The sequence below is a fragment of the Pectinophora gossypiella genome, chromosome 4 (genome assembly GCF_024362695.1).
Source record: "Pectinophora gossypiella chromosome 4, ilPecGoss1.1, whole genome shotgun sequence".
In the NCBI taxonomy this organism is placed as follows: domain Eukaryota; kingdom Metazoa; phylum Arthropoda; class Insecta; order Lepidoptera; family Gelechiidae; genus Pectinophora; species Pectinophora gossypiella.
The window spans coordinates 6028687-6046179 of record NC_065407.1 but is presented as its reverse complement, the minus strand read 5'-3'; the positions used below and the strand labels follow the sequence as shown (position 1 = coordinate 6046179).

General features: G+C 36.3%; 1 protein-coding gene across 11 annotated transcripts in view; it reads left to right on the top strand.

Annotated features, from left to right (window-relative positions):
- The first annotated feature begins 2573 nt into the window (after positions 1-2573).
- Positions 2574-17493, top strand: part of LOC126366181 (uncharacterized) — a 156591-nt gene continuing 141671 nt past the window's right edge. For 9 of the 11 annotated variants that reach the window (XM_050009147.1, XM_050009150.1, XM_050009155.1 and 6 more), the window contains exons 1-2: positions 2582-2703; positions 2928-3044. The gene's annotated coding sequence lies outside the window, so the exon portion shown is untranslated. Of the gene's footprint in view, positions 2704-2927; positions 3045-17493 lie in introns of all 11 variants that reach the window. The other 2 variants (XM_050009145.1, XM_050009146.1) reach the window with 2 other exon arrangements.

Below are 17493 nucleotides of genomic sequence, written 5' to 3'. Positions count from 1 at the left end.
TATTGTCGACATTCTTTTTTAGTTTTTTAACCGACTTCAAAAAAAGGAGGAGGTTCTCGATTCGTCAGGACTTTTTTTATGTAGGTATGTTCCCCGATTATTTGGAGGTGATGTTATTTTTTTAACGGTGACTATGCTGTAAACTTTACAGTATAAAGAAACATGTATTATTTGTGAAGTTTACAAATCCAAAATTATACATATAATGTATTAAATTAGGCAAGAGCAAACGTTGGGTTAGATGATTGATTACAACGTCAAGTCCACGAATTAAAATCCTATGAAGGACTTTCCAGGATACGTTTCTTAAAAACAATGTAGATGGCACTGCAAAGATTTCGCTCATTTAACCTTCTGATTTCATGGATAACAGATATAATGCATCTTTTATCTTTATTTTCGGGTATAAATGTAAATGATGACCCTTCCACCCATTATTATTCTGATCAACTTAAAGAAGAGCAATATAGGTAGCAACATAATTCTATACATAATGCGATACAAATATCAAGCAACAATTAATTTTATATTATTATACTTCTGCCATTATATTGTATTTTGGAATAATTATGTACCCGAGTAATGAGAAAATAGGTAATTATCACGTGAAAGCTGTACAACACCATCTATATTATTTTTGAAGAACGTAGCCTGGAAAGTCCCTCATTGAAATTCAAACTAAATTATTTTTAATACTTGGTTAAATATATATAAAAGTTGTGCACCTCTGATTTTATCCTTTATGTCAATGTCAGAGAATGACAGCGTAATTATCGTTTAAAAATTAGCATAAGTAATAAAAATGACTATCAGCTTTTAGGCTAAACAGAGTAACGTCTTATACAATATTTAATTATTATAAAAATTGAATACAGCATATAGCGTATATTCGTTGGCTAGTAGTAACTTTTATTTCCGAAAAAACATTTTTTGATGTGACAAATGGGATTTTACAGAGGTGTTTCTGAACGAATCCGAAACCCGTAAGATAGGTAAAATAGTACACTTTTGTAGTTTTTAGATTATATACAAAATTTTAGCTTAGTTAATAAACTAAGGTAAATAATTTTAATAAAATTATAGATGAATAGCTTTTGAACGTCTATTATTATTTATTTACACATTAAAAGCGCCTGATATGTGTACATACGCAATACACATTTATTTAGTAGAAGCTATAATATTTATGCAGGCGTTATTAAACATTTCAAATATAATAAGAGAATCATTACAACCTGTTTGCAACCGGCCGAGTAGTTAATACGATCTGCGGCAAATCTACAATAAGTCTTAAAACAATGAATAAGTCACGTAAAAAAAAGGTGGCAAATAGGCGTGAGTTTATGTAAGTATGTATGTATGTTCCCAATTAGGTTTTCCTGCGTAATATTTAGAGAAAAAGTTCCTACTTCCTATAACCAAAATGATTGCACCCCTAGAACTATGATAGAGTGAGGATCTAAGCTTTCGAAATACTACATCCTACTAATTAATTTTATACAGAAAGACAAAATCCGCATGTATTTAGGTAAATGTTAATGATTTACAAATAATAAACGTAGATAATGGCCCCGATTCCTGGAGACACCGTCTAATTTTATTTTAAGTTATATCTGTCATTTTCATATCCGTCGAAAAGGAAAGGGACGGATGATTCACAGCTCTTAATTTTAGGAAGAATGAGTAAATGAACGTGTCGGGTTATTGACTGATGTAAAATTTTTAGACGGTTGGTTTAGATTTGTGCTTAAAATTGACGTGTGTTCCATAAATTTTATGCTTGTCGATTACCCGTCCCTTTCCTTTTCGGCGGATAAGAAAATGACAGATATAACTTAAAATAAAATTAGATGGTATTTACAGGAATTAGCACCAATGACTTATAACTAATTTAAAGCAAATGGAATTCCATAGACTCTGCTTACCCCGGTGGGAAATAGGCGTGAGTTTATGTATGTATGTAACAAATTTTTAAGAGGTCATAATAATTGTGGTTGATATAAAATAATTCTGTTTTTACCTACTTCTTAGGATTCAACCGTAGAGTGCATGAATTAACGTTTCACATTTTACCTCTCAGTGATACCAATAGTCCTTGTAATATGTGAACATTGAGAATTGTCAAGTGCACAAAGAAAGAGTTTACTCTTGCGCAAGTTTAGTGACTAAAAGTGCCTGAAGACTTGCACAATTTTTTTTAGGACACGTGTAATAGAACCTAATTTTTGTAGGCACCTAACAAAAGACATTTTCAGGAAACTAGCTTTAAATTATAACAAATATTTGCAGAGATGCACATGACAACCGGCACTGGCAATATTTACGCAAATTTTGAACTATTTAAGCTCTCATTTTGAAATCCTTTGAAAAAATTGCTAAGACCGTTTCTATTGTTCATCGTTCGACTTGTAGACAACGCTAACCATCGTTTCAGGAGCTGTATGGGTCTGTTAATTGCATTGAATGCAACTGGCAAACAAGGTGTGGTGACCAGAGACGGCGGGTCGAGTACCAGTGGTCGGCTGCAGCTGAAATAATATCACGGATTAACATTGAACACACACGGGCAGTGGGCAGCGCATGCGGAGAGTGTTCGCACCGCCTCAGTCGCTACTCGCGCACCGACCGGCCACGGCGCTACCTTCGACGCACGCGCACAACGTACCACACACTTCCCGCCACAATTCAAACACCGAACTCTACGTTCGAAACTTTTTATTTTCTTAATTGCAAGTGCACTCGCGCGTTACGAGCCGAAAACCGCGACACTTGCCAGCCAGTGCCCGGATTGCATTACGGCCGTTGACATCGATCCACTGATTCGGAACCCGATTTGTTATCGATCTTTAAAAAATATAATAATGTAGAATTTTGGCGGGAAGTGCGTGTTGTGTTTAACCGAGTTTTTTTTCTTTTTCGACTGAAAGTGAAGGTGATCGCAGGTGTTTGCATCCATAGTGCCGTTGGAACGATGGTGGATTCCACTTAAAATTTTATTAGTGTTATTATACAGTTGCAGTTGAAGAAAGTAAACTACATTAAAGGTGAGGTGTATTTTGCATAATTGTTGTAGGTAGTTTGTTACTCAATATAAAATATTCGCTTTCTAAAGGCTGACCATGAGTGTGGCCGCAGTCACGACCACTACAATTTGAATTTGCGGCAGAATGAGATTTAAAAAAAGCGATTTATTTCGCAGTCTCACTCTGGCAACTCGAGCAGGCTGTATTACAGAACTCGTTTGAAAGTAAACCCCACCGACAATTACGACTTGAGACATTTCACTTCATTTGCCACGAGAGAAATGTTACAACTATATTTTAATTGTATATAAAATAACCCTCAGCTTTTCTCTAATTACAAATTACACCGCCACATTCATTATAACTATCACAAGATCTGACATTATATTACCAAGAATCATGCGTTTCGTGTTAATTACAATACAAGAACTAGTCATAAATATTATTTTAATTCTAAGTACCTGTCAGATAAACACAGGGAATTCATTGTAAGAATAGGTATATAAGTACCTAAAATTTAATCGATTTTCCACCGAATTTGGTGGCAGCATTGATAAGGCCATTCCCATGCTTAGTACCTGCCTACCTATTATTTATTAATAACTACTTACCCCCTATGGATGGATAGGGCGGGCCTTAAACCACCACGCGGGCCCCGTGCCCCAGCAGTGGGGACGTTAATGGGCTGGTGATGATGGAACTACTTACCTATCGTACATGTAAAATCGGTACGGTTCATTTCACTTTAGGACATCATAATCAAAAGAGTCTGAAATCTTCCGATTATTTGTGACTCTTCGCTCTTCCTTGATAGACATCACGAGCTTGAGTTTGAACTGTGAAAACAGAATGTGTTAAAGTCTCTTAAGTTTTATATAATTTGTATGTAAATTATGGGTCTTTAAGGCCACAGTTTAAGTGTATGAAACAATCTATCGTTACTAAGTTACGAATATCTGCGTAACTTGCAACACCCTATTGCTTTACGTTGGTTTCAATTTGGAGCGAAGTTACGTCGATATCTTGAAACTGAGGCTTTACTATTTAATTGTTTCGCTTGTCTGAAACTGCGTTCTGCAAGAATGTGGTTTTTTTTAAGGTAAAAAAAAAAACGCTGACCGTGGTTTTGGGCGTGTGGGTGTTAAAACTCTCTTTTTAATACCTATAGATAAAAAACATATTTTAGCTTGTAGCTAAATATTGTTTTAATAAATAGGCTTTTTATAAACTTAAATGGCTGCTTCCCAGGAAGCACTGTTTACTAACCAGTTAGTGAATGCCTGGAAGAAATTGTTCTAGAGCAATACGGTCGCCCAAGTTGTATTGTATCTATATGTACGATGTCTGATTGTTACAATTAAGTTCTGTATGATATTTATGAACTTGATTGTAGTTTAAATTTAAACAGGTCTGCTTTATTTGTAACTAATTCAAATTATAAACAATTATTAGTACCTACACAAATTTCTCAATCAATCTGTTTTGTTTACTGCACATAAACCGAAAAACGAAAACTTTATTTTGAAAAAAATCTAGAATATTCTTTGAGCAGTCTCACTACGTACGCCATTTTTAGCACCATGAACATACAAAACATACGCAAACATAATAACATGACTGCACATTGCAAGTTTCTTACACCATACAAACAATGAAATCCATTCGTTGCTACCAACATAACATTAGATAATTCTATGCAACTATCTCTAAAATTTCTCCATACGAAAAAAAATAAGTTCACTTTTACTATCACTCTAATGTAAATGCGATCGAATGAATAAATAAAAAAAGTTGACTGATATCGGGTTACCGATCGCAGAAGGAAAGTGAGTTAGTATCGGACTTTGCCGCCGGTTAGTTTAAAATATGCATAACACTCACATAGTTTGTCTACTCTCATAGCCTTTTTATTACATTGCATTTTTATGTACTTAAAAAGCCACATCTTGGTGTAATATTTTCGCAAACTAAAATAAAAACTAAGTTTGCAATTGGAAGAAGTTAGTCTATCGAATCTTCAATAGTTATTAATTTCACAATGGTGGACGAGCATCGAGCAGTAGCGGCTGCACGGGTAATTTAGTTGTTAATAATCGTAAACTTAATCTTACGTGATAATGGGATACCTCTAGATACCTTTTAAGCTGTCCACATACTAGAACGATTCCGCGACACTACACCAATTGGGATATAGTGGAGAGCTAATGTTATGTGTTCTCAGTCAATATATATTTTTTTATTTACGAAACAAAAACATACAGACAAGTTTACACACAAAACATGCCAACGCTTCAGCTTATTTCTAATATATTTCAACAGACCGGAAAGGAGCCAAACTTAAACCAGGACAGTATATTATACTTATAACTTAATATGAAACTTGATGAATATGATAAAGTACAGCTAGCAGCAGCTGATAGCTTTAAGTCGGTTTTTATTTTGTTATTCTCCGATTGTGTCATCCAAAGGGAGGTTGCGAGTCATTCCCAACACAAGTACTATTGTTACTTACTGGGAAGTCTCGACAACGAACTTTGTTATGTTTTTATGAATAAACAATTTTTATTTTATTTTTTTATTGTTGCTATTAAAATTTGTTACTTTAACATAGCGAAGTATTAATAGAAAACTTGATAGGCGGGATAAACGTCAAAACGGCCATGATAGCTAGATTATCCAAATCGCTCGGGAGATATTTGTCCCACAAATTGGACTTCAAGTCTCACTTTCAGTAGGCCAAGATTACGTTTAACGTAATATACTATTAGAATATGCGATTGAAATGGAAAGTGGTTCGTGTGTCGGCTACTGGCCGGCGGCCGCGCATTTCACCGTCACCACGCGATCGGCGGATGCCCACACGCATCTCTGTTTAGTTCTCAGTAACTTACCAGATAAAAAAAATAGTACCGATTATGGAAGACAAAATTTGATTTTATTTCAGTTTGACAGGTCTAAAAATAGTGCCGTTCTTAAAGATAAGTGTAAGAAAAAGATACAACTATTTTAAAACTACTTACGTGGCAATGCCAACACTTATGGATGATTTGTCTATTAACAATTTAAATATTTTGCAGATAAATTTTATTTTTATTAATAATTTATTAATATTTTTTATTAATAAATAGTCCACATAAGTGTTTAAAACTGACAAGTTAAACTAAATTTAAAATTGTATCTGCACGAATTATTATTTTTGTTTGTTTTTTTTTTACGCACACTCACAAAAGAGCTACGGTCTTGGCCTCTTGGCTGTGTAGCATTCTCCATGCTACTTTTTATGAAAAAATAGGGCAGTGGTTTCCCTCTTGCCTTTCGCCCCGTAGTACTCTAACGCGAGTGTGATAGCGCCCAGAGTAGTCTATTTCAAAGCCGTACTAGGTGTGTCCTCCGTCTCTGAATAGTACTGACAGTGCTGCGCTCTGTCAGGTTTTTTTTACATGTTACTATATATGCTGTATACTATACGTACACGTCTGTCTGCCTCTTCAGGGATAAAGCCGTGATGTTTAACGTATTTATCATCATCGTTAGCCAGAAATCATCCACTGCTGGACATAAGCCTCTCCCAAGGCTCGCCAAGATGACCGATAATTTGCTACCTGCATTCAACGTTACAATGTATTTTAATGTATATTATTTTTACACACATTGAGAAGCTCGGTGGCGCAGCGGTAAACGCGCTCGGTCTGGGATTGTTGAAGTTAAGCAACTTTCGCAAAGGCCGGTCATAGGATGGGTGACCACAAAAAAAGCTTTCATCTCGAGCTCCTCCGTGCTTCGGAAGGCACGTTAAGCCGTTGGTCCCGGCTGCATTAGCAGTCGTTAATAACCATCAATCCGCACTGGGCCCGCGTGATGGTTTAAGGCCCGTTCTCCCTATCCATCCATAGGAAAGACCCGTGCCCCAGCAGTGGGGACGATGATTTTTACACAAAAATATGTATCAATTCTAGTAAGTATAGTTTATAACTATTTGCGACAATAACGGCTTGCCTAATACAATTTGTCCATTCTCCTTTCTCAAAACAATGTGTTATTTGGAATTTAACACGGAAAAGAAATTGCCTAACCGTTTAACAATTGACAAGCTATACAAATTCTCATACACACTCCCAGAAGGCTCTTTTATTATGTTGTGTTTGATTGAACTTGAATGCGGTCTCAAGGACTTTCACTCTCTTTTGAAACTTATTCAAGTTTTGACTTAAATTCTTGTGAAAGTTTTTTAAGCAAAATTGTTGACATTTTAATTTTGTAATACCTTGAGAATTTTATCGGCGCCGCAATACTAAATTCTTTATTGCACAAAAGGAACATATGACACAGGAATACAAATTAAAAAACAAACTTACAAAAGGCGCCCTTATTGCTAAGGTAGCAATTTCTGCATTTTAGTTATATAATTATTGTCACTATGTTACACTAAATTCGTAAAGGTATATAAACAATACTAAACATGTATAGAATTAATAAATAACTTAATTATATTATAAAAAAAAAATTGCCCAAATGCGTAATACTTGGTATGTTGTGAACATTTGCTACGAATTGAAAACACGCCATAGAAAAGACATCAACGCGCTCGATCGTCTTTTTTGTTACTCATAGAAAAATGTTTAATACCAAAATGATTAAATGCACAGATTATAGTCGTTTAAAATTTATGAAATACGGAAAAAAGGTAAGTAAATTAAAAAAAAAAACTAGACAAAGGTTAAATTCCGGATAAAACGAAATGAGGCCGTGAAATTAAAATTCAAATAATAATAATTACTATTTTTTGTCGTACCTAATTAATGCAGTCACCATAAAGTACTTAGCACTCGGTGTAAAAATCAGCCATCGACGTAGTTTTCGAATATTCGGACAACATTCGAGTCAAGGACGATGCAATGTACTACTCTATTTATTTTATGTCTATAATTATTATTTTCTAATTGACGACTAAAGTCCAACATGATAGACCATTATAATGGTGGACGGGCTTCTTCTATCATGTGGGTTGTGAGGGGAATCACCAACCTCATCAACCCTGGTGTCGGGGTTATTATTGAGCCGCTAAAGGCCCCTCACACGGCTCATGTAACGACTATTTACTTACATCAGTCGACTGGCTGATCACCTGTCATCATATTCATCTTAGGACTTCGAATCAAAAGTGGCTGCATGTTATCTTGTAATTACTCAAGGCTAAGCCTACTCTATTAGGGATCCAAGGCGTAAGTTTATGAATATACTGGTGCTAATTCCTGTAAATACCATCTAATTTTATTTTAAGTTATATCTGTCATTTTCTTATCCGCCGAAAAGGAAAGGGACGGGTAATCGACAAGCATAAAATTTATGGAACACACGTCAATTTTAAGCACAAATTTAAACCAACCGTCTAAAAATTTTACATCAGTCAATAACCCGACACAGTTAAGTAGACAGCACGTCAAACGGATTGCATACCAGCGACGTACCTTTTTGATTCGCCCGGGTTATTCATTCATTTACTCATTCTTCCTAAAATTAAGAGCTTTAAATCATCCGTCCCTTTCCTTTTCGACGGATATGAAAATGACGGATATAACTTAAAATAAAATTAGGCGGTGTCTGCAGGAATCGGGGCCAGAATGTGTATTTTTATTTCCAAATTGAATACAAATTTCTCGACCAGCAGTGCATCGAAGAGAATTTGAAACACAAAATATAAATATTTATAAATTATAATATTTTGAACATTAACTTAATTCTATGTTATGTAAAAAAAATAAGATTGAAACACCGCTGGTAAACTATTGTGCAAATGATGATTTAATTTATATTCATCATTTTAATTGGATGGAAATATACTAATGGGTAGGTATGATATATTATTATTTGGTTTATTTTGATGGAACTTTGTGTCATAATCATGGTCATGAAATGGAGGAAGTAAGATAAGTGTGTCAGGATCGAAGCAAATGGAATTCCATAGTATCTGCCTACCCCAGTGGTAAATAGGCGTGAGTTATATATTTATATATGTGGGGGTATTGTTGAAATTATCTCTGTGAGACTGTCATTTGCTTGGTAAGGCAATTGCATGGAATCACCTGATTGTCCGAAAAGGTGAGATGATTCTCTGCTTCGTAAGGCGCGATAAGCAGTTGGTCCAGACGATTAGTCGTAAAACACCTCCACCAATCCACAGTGGAACAATATTTGTTGGAGTATGCTCCATACTACCTCCGGTTGATTGAGGGAAGGAGGAGCTCGGTGGCGCAGCGGTTAACGCGCTCGGTCTGCGATTGTTGAAGTTAAGCAACTTTCGCAAAGGCCGGTCATAGGATGGGTGACCACAAAAATGAAAGTTTTCATCTCGAGCTCCTCCGTGCTTCGGAAGGCACGTTAAGCCGTTGGTCCCGGCAGCATTAGCAGTCGTTAATAACCACCAATCCGCACTGGGCCCGCGTGATGGTTTAAGGTCCGTTCTCCCTATCCATCCATAGGGAAGGCCCGTGCCCCAGCAGTGGGGACGTTAATGGGCTGGTGATGATGATGATAGAATAAAACTTAATATGTACGTGTCTCTTTCAACGGGCATAGTTCACCAGAGTTCCTATAACATTGTCAGTCAATTGTAATCTGTATCTGTTTATAGATTTTAATTTAGATATTATGATTTGCCAGCATTTAGGTCAAGTTTTAGCATTTGCAATGTCCATTTAGAAAGCTGAGTATTAGAATAAAAACCAGTTTTAGATACATGAACGCGAGCAAAAGAAGTGTTTCGATCAATATTACGAAGCATGACTTTGGAGGTAGTAAGTAATAGATTTTCGAGATATGAAAGTAATGCTTCTGAAGTAAAAGGCCTTAATCATAACGTTTTATTAACGAGATATTTTCGCTTTCACTAGTACAAATCAGTCAATCCAATATCAGTTTACTTCTAATCGATTTGTATTTATTGTTTACCGGGTGAGAGCCTTCAGCGCTCCCTATTTGTCCGGTCAAGTAGTTAATGCCACCTGCGGCAAATCTACAATAAGTCACGTTAAAAAAATGTATTTATTTATACATTTATTGTTACAAAACATTGTTAGAAACATTATCAACATGACGTCATTAAATCCCGAGAGGGTTGGTCCCGACATTATATTCACAACACGTATTAACGTAGTACAGGAGGGTTAATATGGCCACATCGAAGCAATTCATCTAAGAAAACAATATTGCAATTTGACATTTGCACATATAAAAGTAAGTGCGCAATGGAAACAAATGTCAAATAGCAATATTGCTTTCTTAGATGAATTGCTTCGATGTGGCCATTTTAACCCCTCTGGACCCCGATACCGATCCCGCCGGCGTGATCGACAATTTCCCTCAATCAGCGCTTATCGCTATCGACCCACTAAGATAGGGACGACGTCTTGAGCCGAGGTTCGCGCCCAGCTGGGCACCCACAGGCCAGAGCCTTCAGCGCTCCCCATTTGTCCGGGCAAGTAGTTAATGCCATCTGCGGCAAATCTACAATACCTAAGTCACGTCAAAAAAAAATAACGTAGTATTGTATTGTGACATAAGTACAACGTAAGGGCCCGCCAGATATAGACCGCCTGGTTTTATAAGTCTCTTCCAAGAAGGTAGAACAAAGGCAGAACACCGAACTACAATTCCGCTGGATATCACTCACACATTCTCTTCTTCTATCGTGTGGGTTGTGAGGTAGATTACCAACCCCATCAACCCTGTAGTCAGGGTCATTACTGACCCGCCAAAGGCCCCTGACATGGCTCATGTAACGACTACTTACTTATATCAGTAAGTAATAACCGGGACCAATAGCTTAGCGTACCTTCTAAAGCACGGGGCATCTTACTTTTGGACAATCAGGTGATCAGGCTGCTATGTTCTAACCAAACTAGGGCTCACAAGTGATTTTTGTGATATGTTCCCTAACGGTATTCGAACCCAGGACTTCCGGATCGTGAGCCCACCGACCAACCACTGAACCACAGAGGCGTAAACTATTACAAGTATACTCACACATTAAATAGCATTTACTCTGTGCATTTGTAACGTTATCTATCATATAACGACGTATCCATAATGTTCTTCTTTCATGTGGGTGTAGGGTCAATGACCAACCTCATCAATCATAATAATATCCACAATATAGACGAGTAAACGTATCGATTATTATTTTAGTGTTGACAAAAAGTTATAAGTAGTATTTATGAGTGATAAGAAACCTGTTCAGCGCTCCCCATTTGTTTGTGTCAGCCAAGTAGTTAAACCCAATAAAAAAGTCTATGTTTTCCTTCCACTCCAACAAACAAGTCATATTATGACCACTATTACGAAGGGAAAGTGTCATTGATATGTTAACACGGTGAAATAAAGAGTGCTCGAGTTAAGAGCGTTTAGAAAGCGAGTGACCACACTTCCTTTACCGTGTTTGACGTCATCATGTTCATCCGTGGAAGCCTGCCTAAGCCCTCAGGCGTAGATAGTATCTCATGAGAATGTTGACGCGAGTATCCGTTGTTTAACTCTTAAGTGTAAAAAAAAAATACAGAAAAAAAATATAATTTAGCCCGCAGTGGAGCAGCGTGGTGGAGTATGCTCCATACTCCCTCCGGTTGATTGAGGGGAGGCCTGTGCCCAGCAGTGGGACGTATATAGGCAGTTTATGTTGTTATTCATATGCGTTGCCGACAGCACCCAGGTCCTGTAACAAAGACATTTTTTTTGAAGATAAAAAAAAATTCAAAAATAAATAAACCGTTATTTTGTTGAAACTAAACAAATGTCAATTTTAAAGCAACATGGCAGCAATATATCATTATTAAATTATCCTGGAATGTGTTTGTTTATGTATTTGTCTATTTTATTATTATAAGAACGGCGCAAGAAGTGAATGACCTCACCTATGTCACACGATATCTATTGCCTAAAATGTCATGTCTAACTTAATAAATGCGTTGCACGTTTAGAAAGTTGTAGAGGGCACCTGCCGTTCAGAAAGCATCATAATTAATATTATGTTACTTTTCTGCTACCATAGAGTAAACAATAGTATAAACCTTCCGTCCTTTCCTCCAACATAATGTAATAGTATCTGTCAATCTCTCCTTCTATCGTGTGGGTTGTCAGGTGGATTACCAACCCCATCAACCTTGGGTCAGGGTTATTATTATTAGGCTGACATGGCTCATGTAACGACTTCTTATTTACATCGGTAAATAGTAGCCCATACCGACGGCTTAACGGGCCAATAGGTAATTACGTATGTATGTATTTTAATTTTTTATTAAAGTACATCCCATCATATATATTGCAAAATCCGTACTTTCATAACATATCAACATAACATAACAAATACTTTATTGCACAAACAGGAAAAAACAAAATACAAAACAAAAGAGAAATAGAATTAGTACAATAGGCGGCCTTATTGCTAAGTAGCAATCTCTTCCAGGCAACCTTTAAGTATAGGAGATGTCCTTTCCTACAACATAATGTACTAGTTTCTGTCTTATGTGTATGTAATTCTTTTTTATTTATTTTTTGTGAAAGTACAACCATATCACACATATCATAACATTTTTTTTTTATACAAAAGGTTAAGCTAACGGTATTTTATCTGATAGATATTCTATTGACAATTCTATTTGAAGGAACTAGAGGAGGCCTATGTCATGAGACAATCTGACTGTTAATGGCTGCTGAATATAAAAAAAAGTTTACAGTAGGGTTTATTTATAGATCAATCAATTAGGTACTTACTAGATATAAGGAAAACTTTATATAATCTTACATTGTTAGTTTTTAAAGTCAGAGAATAAAGGCTATTTTATTTTTTAATTTATTTTATTTAATATATAACAATTACGGCGTACATAACATTGTCAATTAAAGGATAAGTAAGTAGGTGTTTAAATAATGTAGGTGTTTAAGTAATGTATATAGGCAATTGATAGGTAACCTGCCACCATGCAAAGGCCGTGAGCTATTTGTTTTGTCTAGTATGAGTACTTCCTGAGCATTGTAATTTGGTTTTTATTGAATTTGCATACAATGTTATATGGTGCAATTGATGTGTCAAATTATCAACATTGTTCTGTTGATAAGAAGCAAGGACGAATTGGTTTTAATCCTATTACAGTAATGAAACAAGTTCATTGTAAAATATATGGGCTGGGTATAGTAACAATAGACGACATGACAAGACTTTTTTTTCACTTGATCGTTTTCAGCTTTTGATACTCTACATTTTAATTACATATTGCGATTGATATATTATCAATGTGTTTACGTTTATGTTATGTCTATTGTATTTTATTTATATATACCTAGTTATGTGCCCCATACAAGGTAGAGGACCCAACATTGTTATCTCCTCTTAATGCGTAGGCCGTTGTCGGCACTTTGTCATAGGAATTCAAAGTCATAACTAAAACAGGATGTGCAACTAAGCAACGGTTGTCATTTTGAGAATAGACCGCCTACGTAATACATCATCATCAATTTAAGAGCCACGCTCTTGTCGGTGCAGCATTTTCCATGCTACTTTTTTAGGGAAAATAGGGCAGTGGTTTCCCTCTTGCCTTCCGCCCCGCAGTACTCTGTCTGACGCAAGTGGGATGGCGCCCAGAGTAGTCTATTACAAAGCCATACTAGGACTCCTGTCTTCCGCCTCTGAATAGTACTGACAGTTACTGCTGCCCTTTCTCTAGTTCCAGGCTACGTAATACGAGGCTACCTTTTTAATTAAGCTAGTAATAAGTTCAGATTGTATTGTATAGCTTCGTCGATCAGACGTATAGGTTAAGTTTCGTTTTTAAAAAAGCTCGTAGACTACCACGACATTTGACTACCTACCATTTATTGTCCTGCTGGGCGGAGGTATTACAATGTTTATACAAATATAAACGCTGAAAAACTATCATAGAACCGTGGTAGCCGAGTTGGAAGAATGCTTGACTCTCACTATGTGGTCGCAGGTTTGAATCCCAGCACGGGCCTAAACCAATGATTATGGAATTTGTTTTTGAATTCATATTTCGACCGTAAATGTTTATTTCACATCCCCGAAAATGCGTTCCGGAGGTACGTAGCCTAACCTGTATTGGGCTGGTTTCCCTTCGCTTCTGTAAAAAAAAACAGACCTGTCAAATCTTCAGGTTAAGTAAGCGGACCCTGTGAAAACAACAAGATAAACGTTCAAAAACTGATGACAAATTTGACGCCGATGAATCCAAAATCGTATTGAGGCAGTCAGTTCTACGCCTCTATTGACTTGCTTATATTACTACAAAATTTAGTAATAGCCACAAACAAGTGGCGTCGAACTGGCCGTAGACCCAGGGGCGGCCTCTCGTGGTCTTGATGGGGCCCACCCACACCTTGCCCTGGTCGTTCTGCACGTACTCTTCCAGGAGCTCCGTCTTCTCCATGTAGGTTCAGTTTCGTGGGCATCTCGCGTGTCGGAGCCATAATTTTATCAAGTTTACGCCACCGACCGCTTACTAACTTCTTGGTTAGAGATTTAGCTGACAACAAGCGTGAAGAGGCAAATTAGTAAGCGATAAGCGAGTATTTACTTCTTATTGTGCAGAGCTTGATATCAATTTTGGATATTCTCATATCCTTGTGATTTCGAAATGAAGAGAGAATTAGTTGTTTTTGTTTTATTATGTAGTATTTTCCTACCAATCGATGTTTATATTATGCATTTCCATTAATAATAGGCTGATCTTCCTTAAGCTCCCACAGTACATATTGAGGGTTACTCTTGCGTCACTTCTTCTCTTTACTCCTCAGTCATTACACGTTGCGAAGCGATGTCTGTCCAAGTAATTAACATCATATGCGAAAATCTACAATAAGTCACGTCAAAAAACAACCGAAGCGGTATTAAGTAAATGAGCTAGCAGGAGAAGTGAAATTAAATCTTGATTTTAGAAAATAAATAATTTTGTGCATATTTTTGAAAATTTAACAGTTCAAATAAGCTCTACGCCGGTTCCTTTACCGCTGAAAGTGCAGCCATTCCTTCTTTTCGGTTACACATTTTCCAGCAATTTTGTCTGTCAAAGTTTGTTTAGAGTAAAATTACGAGCATTAGAGTACAGCAACGGTGTTAATGGATGTATAATATCGGCTGTGGGTGAGAATCTAAACAAATTGTTGCCTCAAGGTCTCTGTAATCTGATAGAAAATATTTCAAACATTACATAACGATATTTTATAGTTAAAGGTGTATTATTTATGAGCGTAAAGATATGTTTGTGAAACGACAATCAAAGTTGAACAATGCAACACGTGTTTTCATTTCAGGGTTGGTAAACCTTTGTTACAGCTTTCATTTTCAAAAGCTTTGAAAAAAAAAAATAAGTATCTACTTACCTACTATCGGATTGGATATACGGAACGGAGCGTACTGCGCCACGCTAAGTACTCCGTTGTGATTTGTTGTCGAGACAGCCAGACCATAGCACATCTCTATCCCCGAAGGGGGTAGGCAGAGGTGTAAAGTATGTAACCTACTCCTAACCTACTCCTCGCCAGCTGCATGTTTAAGTCTCGCGTATAGGGAGCGAGTCTATTTCATCCAACCAGAAACAATCCGTAATAGATAAATACCTCTAGTTTAGTGGCCTTAGTGTGGACTTTACTAGAGCCCAGAGTTCGTCTTCATCAATTTATTATTTTAGTTGAATAAAATTTTATTCTGGCAAAATAATAAAATTACCGGATGGGCTTTAATGCGTCTTTCACACCTACCTATTGTGTATTTTAAATCTAGGCATTAAAGACGAGGTTACCTGGGCGTACGTTCAATAATTACATTGTATATTATTCTTGGCACGGAAGTCCGTTGCTCTATTCGGTCAAGGAGTTTGATGGTACTGTGGCCAGCCCAATGCACACAGGTGGTATGGAAAGCGTTGCGGACAGCGGCGCGGGAGTTTCTATGAAACTGCTGCGCCTGAATTCTGTCCTCGTATCTGTAACAAAACACTTGTTTGTGTGTCTCTAGCTGTTTTTTCACTACTGAGGTTAAGGGGGTTAAAAAGGCAAGGGGGGCAAAAAGCAATATTGGAATTTGACATTTGCGCATATAAAAGTAAGTGCGCAATGCAAATAAATGTCAACTATTGCTTTTTAGACGAATTTCTTCGATGTGGCTTTTTTAACACCCCACGGTTTTGGTCAAATTCCAAACAGTCATGAAAATGAGACATCAATCCCACATGAATGAGACATCTCAACTTATGTCGATCCCATACGTACATTGTTATGTCGGTTTTGGAAATTGTTTGCACCTAAGCTATCCCACAGGCCACCCCTTATTTAAATATAAAACGTGTGTTTTTCTACAAAACGTGCCTTAATCCATGCTGTATTATAAACATTATAAGTAGGTTATATTATAAGTAAGTATGCCTAATTACGACTATGTACGGTGACGAAATGATTGACGCATTTGTGAACACTACAGTGACTTTTGTTTCGTATTTTATGTTTTACGTGTATAAACGTGCAAAATCAGGATTATAACTATGGTAAATTGATTAATGAATTAGATCATCGCTACCTTTGTTATAGTAACATAATTTTACACGTTTCGTGAACTTAAGTAATACTTTTACAATCGATTCATAAAATAACATCAACAGTCCCGATTCCTGCGGACACGTCCTCATTTTATTATCTGCCGAAAAGGAAAGAGACGGAAGATTGACAACAGTTATTTTAAAATGAATGAATAATCTGGGCGAATAAAATAGGCAACTCCCTGATATGTAACCTGTTTGACGTGTGCTATCAACTTAATTCTGTCGGGTTATTGGGCAATATAAAAGTTTTTTAAATTTCTACGTGTGTTTTTAAATTTTATGGCTGTCGATTACCCGTCCCTTTTGGTGGATTAAATAGACAGATATAACTTAAAATAAAATTAATGGTATGTGCTGTAAAAAATTGCATAAATACATAATCTTAAGATAATTCATGACATACGACTGTAGTTAGGAACAGGGGTGATCGTTATTAAATTGTTAAGGGCCGCAATTATGTAAAAAAGGCGTGAAACATCATAAGGCATTTTACAAAATGTAACCAATCTGAATGGATATTTACGAATGTATCAATTTTGATACGTATAACAAAGGCAATTAGAATGAGTATAGATATGGTTTCCATTAAAATTATTTGTGTCGGTGAATAGTTAAATTAAATATTAAGCTTCCTTGAATGCAGAAGTTATTTAATTAACTATTAACTAATACGGTTTATCAGGCGATAGCCTTCAAAAGTCCTTATTTTTTCTCGTCTACAATAAGGCATTAATACATACACACACATACATAAACTCACCTAATAATGTTAAAACAATGTTTTGTAAAAATAAATGTATATAAATAAATAAATACAGATCGATTAGAGGTAAGCTAATATTGGATTGATTGATTTTTACTAGTGAAAG